Raw genomic sequence first — 14,688 nt, forward strand, 5'->3', positions numbered from 1 at the left:
CCATCCACAGACTGGCCGGTTCACCGGACCTAGACACAAATCCGCTGGGCGGCTTCGTGCCGGGGACCAGGCGCTCCTTCCCGCCCGGAAAGCTGTGCAGTAGACCGCACGGCCAACTGGGAGGGCCTGTTTTTTGTTTATTTTCTCTCATATGTAATTTTATTTGCAAAATCCAAAGAGGAACAACAGGGAAACGTATATACAGTATAATTTACTTTATGAGGAAAGGAAGGGGAGAGGAGAAAAATCGGGGCGACACTTTCGTCCATCGCCGGAGGCCGAGGGCAGGGACGGCAGGGAGGGCAGGGGTCGTAATTGAGGCCTGACCATGGCACCCCCGGACCCTCCGCAGTCGGTTGCATAGGAGTTGAGTGCATGTGCTAGTTGAGGTGGGGTGGGGGAGACCTCCTTTTATTTATTTAATCACAATTCAGATGACATGGGAAGAGAGGTTAAAGTGTCATGGCGCTGCCTTATATGGACTGCCTTGTATAGCAAAAGATGTGTGACATCCTCAGAAGGCAGGGACGAAAGATGCAGATGCAACGAGAAGAGCAGGAGGAAAAGTGATAGGGACGGGAGAATGGGGATAACGCCCATGACGACCCAACTGGGCGGGGGAGACATGAATAAAGCGCGTAAGTACACTACTGGCCATTAAAATTGCTACACCACGAAGATGACGTGCTACAGACGCGAATTTTAACCGACAGGAAGAAGATGCTGTGATATTCAAATGATTAGCTTTTCACAGCATTCACACAAATTGGCGCCGGTGGCGACATCTACAACGTACTGACATGAGGTAAGTTTCTAATCGATTTCACATACACAAACAGCAGTTGAGCGGCGTTGCCTGGTGAAACGTTGTTGTGATGACTCGTGTAAGGAGGAGAAATGCGTACCATCACGTTTCCGACTTTGATAAAGCTCGGATTGTTGTCTATTACGATTGTGGTTTATCGTGTCGCGATATAGCTGCCCGCGTTGTTCGAGATCCAATCCCTGTTACGAGAATATGGAATCGGTGGGATCAGGAGGGTTATACGGAACGCCGTGCTGGATCCTAACGGCCTCGTATCACTAGCAGTCGAGATGACAGGCATCTTATCCGCATGGCTGTCACGGATCATCCAGCCACGTCTCGATCCATGAGTCAACAGATGGGGACGTTTGCAAAACAACAACCATCTGCACGAACAGTTCGACGACGTTTGCAGGAGCATGGAATATCAGCTCAGAGACCATGGCTGTGGATACCCTTGACGCTGCATCACAGACACGAGTGCCTGTGATGGTGTACTCAACGACGAACCTGGGTGCACGAATGGCAAAACGTCATTTTTTCGGATGAATCCAGGTTCTGTTTACAGCATCATGACGGTAGCTCAAATAGTTCAAATGGCTCTTTGCACTATGGGACTCAACATCTTAGGTCATAAGTCCCCTAGAACGTAGAACTACTTAAACCTAACTAACGTAAGGACATCACACATATCCGTGCCCGAGGCAGGATTCGAACCTGCGACCGTAGCAGTCCCGCGGTTCCGGACTGCAGCGCCAGAACCGCAAGACCACCGCGGCCGGCCATGACGGTAGCATCCGTGTTTGGCAACATCGCGGTGAACGCACATTGGAAGCGTGTATTCCTCATCGCCATACTGGCGTATCACCCTGCGTGATGGTATGGGGTGCCATTGGTTACACGTCTCGGTCACCTCTTGTTCGCATTGACGTCACTCTGAACAGTGGACGTTACATTTCAGATGTGTTACGACCCGTGGCTCTACCCTTCATTCTATCCCTGCGAACCCCTACATTTCAGCAGGATAATGCACGACCAAATGTTGCAGGTCCTGTACGGGCCTTTCTGGATACAGAAAATGTTCGACTGCTGCCCTGGCCAACACTTTCTCCAGATCTCTCACCAATTGAAAACGTCTGGTCAATGGTGGTCGAGCAACTGGCTCGTCACAATACGTCAGTCACTACTCTTGATGAACTGTGGTATCGTGTTGAAGCTGCATGGGCAGCTGTACCTGTACACGCCATCCAAGCTGTGTTTGACTCAATGCCCAGGCCTATCAAGGCCGTTATTACGGCCAGAGGTGATTGTTCTGGGTACTGATTTCTCAGGATCTATGCACCCAAATTTCCTGAAAATGTAATCACATGTCAGTTCTAGTATAATATATTTGTCCAATGAATACCCGTTTATCATCTGCATTTCTTCTTGGTGTAGCAATTTCAATGGCCAGTAGTGTAGTTTGCAAACAGGGTCTGGTAAGAAGGTCTTCGTTCCAAGTAGGCGTGGGTATTCTGTAAGCTGCACCAAAAGCCGAGGCGTCATTTTTGGCCGTCGCCGCAGATGTAGCTGCGCGTCCGACCTTTTATATAGGGTGTGGCGTTGGTTTTGGCAGCTCAGGGGCATATATCCTCATTAAAGATGATTGTCTTAGGTTCAACGATGGTGGTAGAAATCCGAAGAAAGCAGGTGATCATCTTGCAGCTCAGCTCCCAGACGCCACGAGTTAATGGGAATGTTAGGCGGTGGAAGTCCTCGTCGAGGTGTTGACAAGCAGCACACAATGGGGTTGAGGTAATCCAGTTGCATGTAATTTCTGGTCAGATAGTAGCTGAAGGCCGTTTGCAAACAATTGTGTGCGGTAAGGGTAGGATTTGTGTAACATGCACCATTTTCGAAGTAACATGACGATTGAGGTAAACCACACGCTGAAGAAGATCGAAATGGCGGAATAGATTGTTGCAGATGTCGGCGCCAGCACACTGTGTAGCCATCGTACGGAATGTATTGGGGGTGAAGACAATGTCTACGTATTTGATAGTCTGCATGGGTAGGGCGCTGGTTCGGCATTGGGGAGGCTGCATCTTATTGGCAGTGTTGCAGACTTACTCACGTTCATCGAGCTGCCTGTCGTTGCACCCTATGTCATGATTACTCCAGTGGTCTGTCGTGTTTCTGCTCCCGAGCGAACCAAGAAGGGCAGATCTTCTACGCATGCTCGACAATGGAAGATGTGCTATAGTACTGTGAGTCCCGAGTGCGTAGATCTGAGGCTCCTAATGAGAGGTTCCAGCGCAAATGGGTATTGCAGGGTCGATAGCGGACAGTCTTGTCAGATAAATCACCGTTTCTCAATTTGACTCGTTAAACGACCGTGTATGACTTTGAGGAAGGGGAGGGGGGGAGGGGAGGGGTTGGGAAACCCAGCTGAGCCATCATGAAGAACGGGAAACCATGTCGAAGTCGGTAATGACCACAGCTGACCAGAGCCGGCATCTCGCGGCCAGTGGTATCAAATGGTTCAAATGGCTCTGAGCGCTATGGGACTTAACATCTGACGTCATCAGTCCCCTATACTTAGAACTGCTTAAACCTAACTAACCTAAGGACATCACACACACCCATGACCGAGGCAGGATTCGAACCTGCGACCGTAGCGGTCGCGTGGCTCCAGACTGTAGCGCCTAGAACCGCTCGGCCATTACGGCCGGCGGACGACCGCATTGCCCGACTGCTAAAGCCAGACTGAGCTCAGCTATGAATGAATGCTAACAAACATACAAAGTATACAAGGAGATCTAAAATTTTCAAACTCTATTTTCTCGAAAACGGTCGAGAGTTGCGTCTTCCTGTTTACATACGTTGAAGCCCTATCAATCGTGTCACTATTATGTCAATATCAATCAACCTGGTGAGCGGAAGTTCGTACGGTCCCCTTGTTAGACTTACATGATGTTAAACACGTAAAAGGCTCCCCCCCCCTCCTCCCCCCCAACACACTATTTTTTAGAAACATACTTCTTATTTACCTCTCCCTGAAATGAGATACTTAGCTTGCTCTAAAAATTCTTGCAACCGTAGTCGTGTTTCATGTACAGAACTGAAGGCCGAAAAAGTGCGTAAGTGAAAACACTCAAATCGAGAGGGTGAATGTAAACATTTGCATACAGAACTTATGTCTGTCTGTTGTGTCACGTTAAATGAAACCACACAAACCCGAAGGATGAGTGAAAAACATTCATAGAGTTGCCGTGGCAGCAAAGATTAGTTTCATACGGTTGTATCATTCGACTGACTAATCTGTTGGTAAAATCAATCGTTCGTCTTGTCACTAGTCCCAACCTATGTCGAGATCCTCTCGTGACGGCCCCATTGAGAGCCATGCTATCGGTGTCATACCGTCTTGACCGGTGTCCGTATTGTGGGGGTTCAGAATCCCTCTACATAGTCTGATACCGAAGACTCTGAGCTTGTTGTCAGTGGTAGTCCGTCCTGGCATCTGGTAGGTTGGTGGGATGCACCACATTGGAGGAGGCACCATGCACGCTAGTCAGCCCTTTGCAGTACTATGTTTGGGTCCATGGCTAAAGGTTTCACTTGGCATTATTAGTAGGCTGTCACCCACATAACAAGTAAGGACCGATTTCTTTTTAACATTTAATTTTTGAAGCAAGTTGTGGAATTAATAGAAACGTTAATATTATTTTTTAATGTGCGCATTGTATGTACACGGATCTGGCAATGTATGCAATCACGGATCCCGAGGTTGGTTCTGTACACATTGGGGAGGAGTGAACACGTTTCGTCATTGTCGTCTCTGGGTAATGGAATAACGACTACACCTCCTCCAGTGTTTTCATGGCCAAGTAGGGCTAGGGATGTCATTTTTCAGGTTTGACCATTTCTTTGCGCTACTACCAGTTTGGTTCCACTGCACAAAGAAATCGATAACTTGGGTTTACATGGAAAAGGAGAAGGCGTGAGCCAATGTCACTGCATTTGAAAGAATACGAAAAATCTTTTTAAAAATGTTATTTACTTTCTTATCTCAAAAACTATCGTTAAAGAGTAGCTGTAAAATATTGTTCACGAGTAACTGCGTGATCAATAACTTGTTTACTTTCAATTTACATCTACATGGATACTCTGCAAATCACATGTAAGTGCCTGGCAGAGGGTTCATCAAACCACTTCATAATTCTCTATTATTCCAATCTCGTATAGCGCGCGGAAAGAATGAACACCTATATCTTTCCGTACGAGCTCTGATTTCCATTATTTTATCGTGGTGATCCTTCCTCCCTATGTAGGTAAGGCTCAACAAAATATTTTCGCATTCGGAGGAGAAAATTAGTGATTGGAATTTCGTGAGAAGATTCCGTCGCAACGAAAAACGTCTTTCTTTCAACGATTTCCAGCCCAAATCCTGTATAATTTCTATGACACTCTCTCCCATATTTCACGATAATACATAACGTGCTGCTTTTCTTTGAACTTTTTCGATGTATTCCGTCAGTCCTATCTGGTAAGGAACCCACACCGCGCAGCAGTATTCTAAAAGAGGACGGACAAGCGTAGTGTAGGCAGTCTCCTTAGTAAGTCTGTTACATTTTCTAAGTGTCCTGCCAATAAAACGCAGTCTTTGGTTAGCCTTCCCCACAACATTTTCTATGTCTTCCTTCCAAGTTGTTCGTAATTGTAATACCTAAGTATTTAGTTGAATTTACGGCTTTTAGATTAGACTGATTTATCATGTAACCGAAGTTTAACGAGTTCCTTTTAGCACTCATGTGGATGACCTCACACTTTTCGTTTTTCAGGGTCAACTGCCACTTTCCGCACCATTCAGATATCTTTTCTAAATCGTTTTGCAGTTTGTTTTGATTTTCTGATGACTTTATTGGTCGATAAACGACAGCGTCATCTGCAAACAACCAAAGACGGCAGCTCAGATTGTCTCCCAAATCGTTTATATAGATAAGAAACAGCAAAGGGCCTATAATACTACCTTGGAGAACGCCTGAAATCACTTCTGTTTTACGCGACCACTTTCCGTCAGTTATTACGAACTGTGACCTCTCTGACAGGAAATCAAAAATCCAGTCACATAACTGAGACCATATTCCACAAGCACGCAATTTCACTACGAGCTATTTGCATGGTACAGTGTTAAAAGCCTTCCGGAAATCCAGAAATACGGAATCGATCTGGAATCCCTTGACAATAGCACTCAACACTTCATGTGAATAAACGGCTAGTTGTGTTTCACAGGAACGATGTTTTCTCAACCCACGTTGACTTTGTGTCAATAGACAGTTTTCTTCGAGGTAATTCATAATGTTCGAACACAATATATGTTCTAAAATCCTGCTACATATCGATGTTAACGATATGGGCCTGTAATTTAATGGATTACTCATATTATTTCTTATTTCTTGATATTACTGTTTTAACTGTAATAACACAATCTATAAAGCTGCTATATGAGTCAAATATGTAATACGACATTTTCTTTTAAAAATTCTTATTGTTTGATGATGTCTCTGTTTTCACTGTGGAAGCCTATGACGAGAATTAGCTCCAACGCGAAGCACATATTGCTCCTGTTTCTCGTTTTTTGTAAATTATTTGCAGTAGTCCTTCATTAGGTCGCACACCTCTCAACTGTACCATTAACAATATACAGTTTTATTTTTGTGCCACTGCGAAGTAACTGTCTTAAGAAATTTGCCAGACAAATAAAAAATACTCGTATTTTATTAGAAAGAAACTGCTAGATTTCATTATTGATTATTTGTGGGATTTTATTGATTGCCATTTCAATCCTTGTAATATTTTCTGTTCCTAGGATTGCCTCGCCACGCATTATACTGATTGTTTTCATTTTCGCTTCAGAAGACTAATCAGGATCTAAAATGAGCTAAATTACAGAACTGGAAACAGATATCATAAAAGATCTTTCAGTTTTTGGAAAGTCACATGAAAGCATTATGATCGACAACCTAAAGTTTACGAAGTTGTAAAAGAAAAATCAGTTTGTAATGTACTTTGGCTTTAGAAGGGGTAAGAATAATCCTTCGACATCCATCTTTCATACCGAGCGAGGTGGTAAGACACTGGACTCGCATTCGGAAGGACGACGGTTCAATCCCGCGTCCGGCCATCCTGATTTAGGTTTTCCGTGATTTCCCTAAATCACTCCAGGCAAATGCCGGGATGGTTCCTATGAAAGGGCACGGCCGACTTCCTTCCCCATCCTTCCCTAATCCGATGAGACCTATGACCACGCTGTCTGGTCTCCTTCCCCAAACCAACCAACCATCTTTGGACCCTGGAGCGCAGAAAGCTTCTCCACGGGATGCTGTTTCTACAAGAGTGATCCTAGTTAATTCTCAAACTTCCATGTAACTCTCTGTACGCTGCTCTTCTCCCAGATTACTTCGTACATAATCGAGGGTTCAACACGTATCGACTTGATCCACGTAATCTTTGAGGTTTCAGGACTGAATTCCAGACTGGAATTTATTGATATTGATTCCGGAGCAAACGTTTAGAAACGTATAGGCTTAGAAGCATTTGTGTTTCTACTGCTCATCTTTTCCTTAAAAACACTTTAAGAATTATTTCATGCACCTGATGCATGCTGGGTAAAAGGAGGGAGTCTTTTTTCCTAAAAGTTTACGATCAAATCATACTCGCTTTTAAAAGTGGGCTGCCGGGTGGAAAACTAATACTTTAACGTAGGAATGACAACCCATTTAACGTGAATTTCGTAGACAAATTTTGCAGTAACTTAATCGACCGAAATATTCTTAAAATTACTGGCAATGGATGAGTAGCGCATTTTAATTACTTTTTATTATCAAATTCATTAATACAATAAACTTATTTATATTGTATTTTCATTTCGTCCGGGCCCACAACATATAATGCGTTATAATATGACATTTTATTATGAATATTCCCAGGTAAGGTGCTAATAATTTAATTAGTAATGTTTCTTCTTTACTACAACCTTAGTGCGGCTATAGCACTACTGTAAAGTAAAGATGTGGATGTTACATATGGTTATCTACTTACGTTTATAAAAGTTGTACATAAAGGTCAGTTTACTTATTCAGGGTGAGTCACCTAACATTACCGCTGGATATATTTCGTAAACCACATCAAATACTGACGAACCGATTCCACGGACAGAACGTGAGGAGAGGGGCTAGTGTAATTGTTTAATACAAACCATACAAAAATCCACGGAAGTACGTTTTATAACACAAATCTACGTTTTTTTAAATGGAAACCCGTTAGTTTTGTTAGCACATCTGAACATATAAACAAATACGTAATCAGTGCCGTTTGTTGCATTGTAAAATGTTAATTACATCCGGAGATGTTGTAACCTAAAGTTGACGCTTGAAACCTCCGACGTTCAGTTGCGTGTTGTAACAAACACGGTCGGCGAGCAGCGTCTGCAGGGACATGTTTACGATTACGACCGTGTTTACGAGTGTTGCTGTAGTGCACTGTTGTGGTTTGGTCTAGCTGTCGCAGTGTCCGCATGTAGCGCTTGCTGCTATTGTTATTCTGTATTCGTCTCCGCACGCAGACCAGCTGTAGTACACCGTGTTACCAGACGTCTTTGATAGTGTAGTGTTGTAGGAACTGTGACCATGTTGTATTCGAACTCTGAAAAGGCGGAGATGATACTCATCTATGGCGAGTGTCGACGAAATGCAGCTGAAGCCTGCAGGGTGTATGCAGAGCGGTACCCGGACAGATAGCATCCAACGTGCCGCACATTGCAAAACATCTACCGCAAACTGTATGCAACAGGTATGGTCGTAGCACGCAAACGGGTCCGTAACAGGCCCGTCACAGGAGAAGCGGGTGCAATTGGTGTGTTAGCTGCTGTTGCCATGAACCCACACATGAGTACACGGGACATTGCGAGAGCCGGTGGACTGAGTCAAAGTAGTGTCATGCGCATACTGCATCGTCACCGCTTTCACCCGTTTCATGTGTCGCTACATCAGCAATTACATGGTGATGACTTTAATCATCGTGTGCAATTCTGTCAATAGGCATTAACAGAGAATGCGTTGCAGTTCTACCTGTTTACCGATGAAGCGGGTTTCACAAACCACGGGGCAGTGAATCTACGGAACATGCATTACTGGTCCGTGGACAATCCTCGCTGGCTCAGACAGGTAGAGCGACAGCGACAGTGGACTGTAAATGTATGGTGCAGAATCATTGGCGACCACCTAATTGGTCCTCACTTCATTGCAGGTGCCCAAACAGCTGCAACATACATCGCGTTTCTACAGAATGATCTGCCAACGTTGCTCGAAAATGTCCCACTGGAAACGCGTCGACGTATGTGGTATCAGCATGATGGTGCACCTGCACATTCCGCAATTAACACTAGGCTGACCCTTGACAGGATGTTCGACGGGCGTTTCATAGGACGTGGAGGACGCATAAATTGGCCAGCCCGTTCTCCTGGTCTTACACCTCTGGACTTCTTTCTGTGGGGTACGTTAAAGGAGAATGTGTACCGTGATGTGCCTACAACCCCAGAGGATATAAAACAACGTATTGTGGAAGCCTGTGGCTACATTACACCAGATGTACTGCGGCGTGTACGACATTCATTACGCCAGAGATTGCAATTGTGCGCAGCAAATGATGGCCACCACATTGAACATCTATTGGCCTGACATGTCGGGACACACTCTATTCCACTCCATAATTGAAAACGGAAACCACGTGTGTACGTGTACCTCACCCCTCATGGTAATGTACATGTGTGTCAATGAAAAAGACCAATAAAAAGGCGTTAGCATGTGGACGTAATGTGCTGTTCCAGTCTCTTCTGTACCTAAGGTCCATCACCGTTCCCTTTGGATCCCTACGTAATTCGGTGCTCTCCGATACACACGATCGAAAAGCGGAAGAGTGGTACTCAAGCGTCAACTTTAGGTTACAATATCTCCGGATGTAATTAACATTTTACAATGCAACAAACGGCACTGATTACGTATTTGTTTATATGTTCAGATGTGCTAACAAAACTAACGGGGTTCCATTTGAAAAAACGTAGGTTTGTGTTAAAAAACATACTTCCGTGCATTTTTTTTATGGTTTGTATTAACCAATTACACTAGCCCCTCTCCTCACGTTCGGTCTGTGGAATCGATTCGTCAGGATTTGATGTGATTTACGAAATATATACAGCGGTAATGTTAGGTGACTCACCCTGTATAGTTACGTCTAGTAATATTTCGTGTTTATTACAAGCTTGTTTTGGCTATGACGACATTATCAAATAAACCCGTGTATATTACGCTTGATTAGTCTTCTTACGTTTATAAAAGAGGTATGTAAAGATCAGTTTACATACATACTTAAATCCAGTTGGAACAGTAGCCCATATTGCACCAGTGGGTAAACAGTGGACTGTGTATTTGTTGCTAGATTGTTGTAATCACGTAGGTTCTATTTGTATAGAATAGTTTTCCGTGAAAAACTTTTGACAGCTACTTACACAGTTTATTCTCGTTCATGCTTCATGTTTACTGTGTAACCTCTGCTAGTTAGTGATGGTAGTTATTATGTTCCATTGGTATTACAATTTTGCTATGATGCGTATCTATTGTTAACCTTTAGTTTTTAGTTTACTGTGGTTTTTACGAGCTCTTGTTTTCCAAAATTTCAATAATATTTTACGTAATTTTTGTGTTTGAGATCGACTTGCTCATTATCGAATCGTTTGGATAATTTTTTGTGTGTGTATATATTTCTAATTCTTCCAAGATGTTCATGACAAGTCCTTTGGTATTCCCTGTAAAACATTTCATGCATCTTCGATATGCTCTGCTTTGTGGTTTTTGGTTTTTGAGATGCAGGTAAAAGCTTGATTGATTGCTGCCGCAATTTCCTGTGCGTTCTTTGAGTTTAATGCTACAGTTTCGTCCCGCTTGACCGATACAGAATTTGGTGCTGTCGTTACACGAAATTTCATGTCAAAAGTATTTCCCAAAAATATTCTGTACGAATGGAACTTACTTGATTATAACAAGCTAGTAACAAACAGACAGTCAATAGTTTACTCACTGAAGCAATATGGGCTTCTCTTCCAACCATATGTAAGTATATATGTAAACTGACCTTTATGTGTAGCTTTTATATGAGTAAGTAGACTCATAAAATGTAACACGTATCTACAAGTGCCGGCCGTTGTGGCCGAGCGGTTGTAGGCGCTTCAGTCTGGAACCGCGCGACCGCTACGGTCGCAGGTTCGAATCCTGCCTGGGGCATGGTTGTGTGTGATGTCCTTAGGTTAGGTAGGTTTAAGTATTTCTGAGTTCTAGGGGACTGATGACCTCAGATGTTAAGTCCCATAGTGCTCAGAACCATTTGAACCAACCATCTACAAGTTTAACTGAGAATGGCTCTATAGCCGACCAGCTTGAAGTAAAGAAGAAATATTACTAACTAAGTCATTAGCCTTATCTGGAATTATTCATTACAAAATTTATATTATAAATACATAACTTAGTGAATTGATGAAATTCGTATTCGCTTCCCTCTGCCTCCATTCGCTCAAACCTTTCTTTTTCAAACAACCACTGATTGATTCTCTGCGTGAATCTTGACTCTCTTTCAACAGTTGATTCATAAAAAAATTGCTATTGTCTTCGGAATTAATGATCTTCAAATTACCGAAGGTAAGTGCTCTCGGACTGGGATAGCACTTGGATGAGTGACCATCCGGTCTGCCGAGCGCTGTTGGCAAGCGGGGTGCGCTCAGCCCTTGTGAGGCAAACTGAGGAGCTACTTGATTGGGAAGTAGCAGCTCCATTCTCGTAAACTGACATACAGCCGGAAGAGCGGTGTGCTGACCACATGGCACTCCATATCCGCATCCAGTGACGCCTGTGGGCTGAGGATGACACGGCAGCCGGTGGGTACCGTTGGGCCTTTATGGTCTCTTCGGGCTGAGTTTAGTTTAATTTAGTTTTGTATCAATGATTTTCAAAGCATTTGTATGAGTTAAATCCTCAGTACTTTAAAAAATGTCTGTTCCTTTTCGATTATGAACTTCTGACGATCATCCAGAGTAAATTTGCAGCTGCCTCCACTCTTGATATGAAACTGCTAATTTTCATGTGCTGTGTCTCATGTCCTGTACCTGGATTCGTAATTTTTACCGATAAACCAATTCCCACACAGCTTGTGTGGCACTTTGATACCCAGTTAATTTACACATCCGAAAACTGTAAACAAAAATCCATTAACGTTTCTTTGACAGATAGTAGCCGACTTAAAGGTATCCCATGTGATTGATAAACGAGCAAACAAATTACCTCCCGTAAACGAACTGAGAAGGAAAACGTTATACTTGCTACGACTGCTACCTTCCGTCGAAATTGAAAAACTGCTGGGGCGGTCCGGGTTTGGTCGTAGAAGCGTTCGGTTCACTTCGCTCTGCCCTCTTTCTACCTGTATTTGTGTGACTGACGTGTCGTATCACAAAAACAATATGACCTGTGAAAGGAGAATCCATTCAGTGAAGGATATTCAGGTGAAAAACATGTGTAAAATAAATCATGAAATTATCGGGCAGATGTATCATTCTGCGAAATTGACGTATTATCTGGATTTTTTAATCGTGAAGGTCCTGGAACACCCTGTCCCCTGATCCAGGTGGACCAAATTTCACACGTCTCATTACAATGCTTTTATTAAGTAGCTTTCTTGTCTGACTGTCTGTTCGGTAAAATTTTGGACTGCATTTTTAACTAATTTCGCGATGAGTTAGAACTTTTACGAAACACAGAACTGGATGACAATACAGTACTGACTGGCTTTATTGTTAGTCTTGTTTGCTAGGGTGGGAGTGGGAATGAAAAATGTTGAGAACGCCTGACTCTCAGCTGCCCTGCAGGGTTTTGCGTGAGTAGAATCGGAATGCGTCCCAGGCAATATACGAGCGGACGAGCAGGCCTGAGCAGAGGGACGGTGGAAGAGATGAATATCGCTTTTTTGTCTGCCGTATAAATTTTGTAATCGATTTCAAACTAACTTCCCAGTGTGCTAGAGACTTGAAATTTTAAACGTAGCTCATAACTGTATGACAATGCAACAGCAACTCGCTTTCTTCTCTGGCGTGCAGCTTAGGAAACTTTATTTACCACTGCCATCTCCCAATTAGGTAGAGATTTGTAGCTTTCAACATAGCTCAGAACTGGGTGACAATGCAAAATCACTTCCTTGTGTGGTGTGAGGTGGAGGGTACTTAGTGTACCACTGCAGTTTCCCCCTTTTGCTGTTCTAGTAAGCCTCTGTGTGAGCTCGAGTCTCTCTAATTTTTGCGTTCATTGTCTTTCTGTGAGATCTGTGCAGGAAGAAGCAATATACTGGTTGAATCAGGTAAAGGGCAACTAAAATAAACTTGAAATTTACCACATGTATTTGTTGTAATCTCATCAAATTGTTTGAAATCGATTGAAAAATTTCATATATACAAGGCTAAAAAACAGAAGACACCTATTTAAATAAAAATGAATTATTAATTACCACGTTTTTAAATCAGACTAAAAGATATAAAAGATCCGTAACCCCCACATCGAAAAGTCTAAAAATTTCTGATTGTGAACTCTGAATATCTACGAGAATAAGTGTAAGATTTAAAACAAAAACCGTGAGGCGGATTCAGTACACAATTGATGCATGAATAGCTTATCTCCTTGGTATTACACTACTTACTGACTGAGCATGAATAGTTGAACCTCCTTACTACAATGTATTGCATGCACCCCGCGTTTCTCGATTTAAGTCTTACAAGTACTTCCATAGCTATGAAAAATTCAGTCATAAAGATGACTACCTTTGTCAGAGTAGGAATCTGTATGGGCCTAGGAAAAATTATTTTATACTTTTCAGCCAAATATAAAACCGTGGTATATTAAAAATTCATTTTTATTTCAATAATTCTTTTGGGTGAAATGGACGCAATCTGCGTGGTAGCGCAAGAAAAATTATAAAAAGTTTCAAAAAGTCTTAAATAAAAGCCAACTCGGTATAGGCTACTCCCTCGTCCTCACTACTCTTGTCCACACACGTGTACGTGCATTTATACATAGACACACACAAACACACACACACACACACACACACGCTTACATAGTTTGCCATCACTCCCAGTTGTAAGGAGTCACAGATGATTACGATTTTAATAATAATAATAATGATATTAATAATAACAATAATAATAATAGTAATGTATTAGAATTGCGTATCTTCCACGCTAAAAAATCTGAGTATGTATTCGCCATTCCAATATTTCACTTAGCACTATGGTTGTCTCTACATATTAAGATTACATAGTCGTGCAAATGGTGTAACTTCGTTTCTTTCACTCGTTTCCGCCTATGTTCTGGAATAGTCAGTCTTTCTCTTATATTTTGTTATTGAAGCGTCTTCCCCTTTCTACCTTACCTTATGCAACATTCTGTAAATTGCCGCTGCTACCTGCAAATTCAGACGAGCACCTATAGGGTATATCTTGCTAAACATAGCTTGTAATTTCCTAGAATTCCTTGCACCTTCTGAGATCCTTGGTTATCATGGTACTTTATTCTCCGATAGTTAGTTTAAAAGAATTGGAAATTGGTGTAAGTGTTTTAGCAGCTTTGGGATTGGGAGGAGTCTGGTCTGGCACCTCATCCAGTATGAGTTGTTTTGCATTTGTTTCTTCTTATAGTTATTATTTACACCTTGGAATTATCCTCTACCTAATATTGCAACAGAAAAATCTTGTAAAAAGAGTATTCACGAAATGCACTCGGCGGCAAAACATATAAATGTGGCAATAAAAGAAG

The sequence above is a fragment of the Schistocerca cancellata genome, chromosome 4 (genome assembly GCF_023864275.1).
Source record: "Schistocerca cancellata isolate TAMUIC-IGC-003103 chromosome 4, iqSchCanc2.1, whole genome shotgun sequence".
Classification (NCBI taxonomy): Eukaryota; Metazoa; Arthropoda; class Insecta; order Orthoptera; family Acrididae; genus Schistocerca; species Schistocerca cancellata.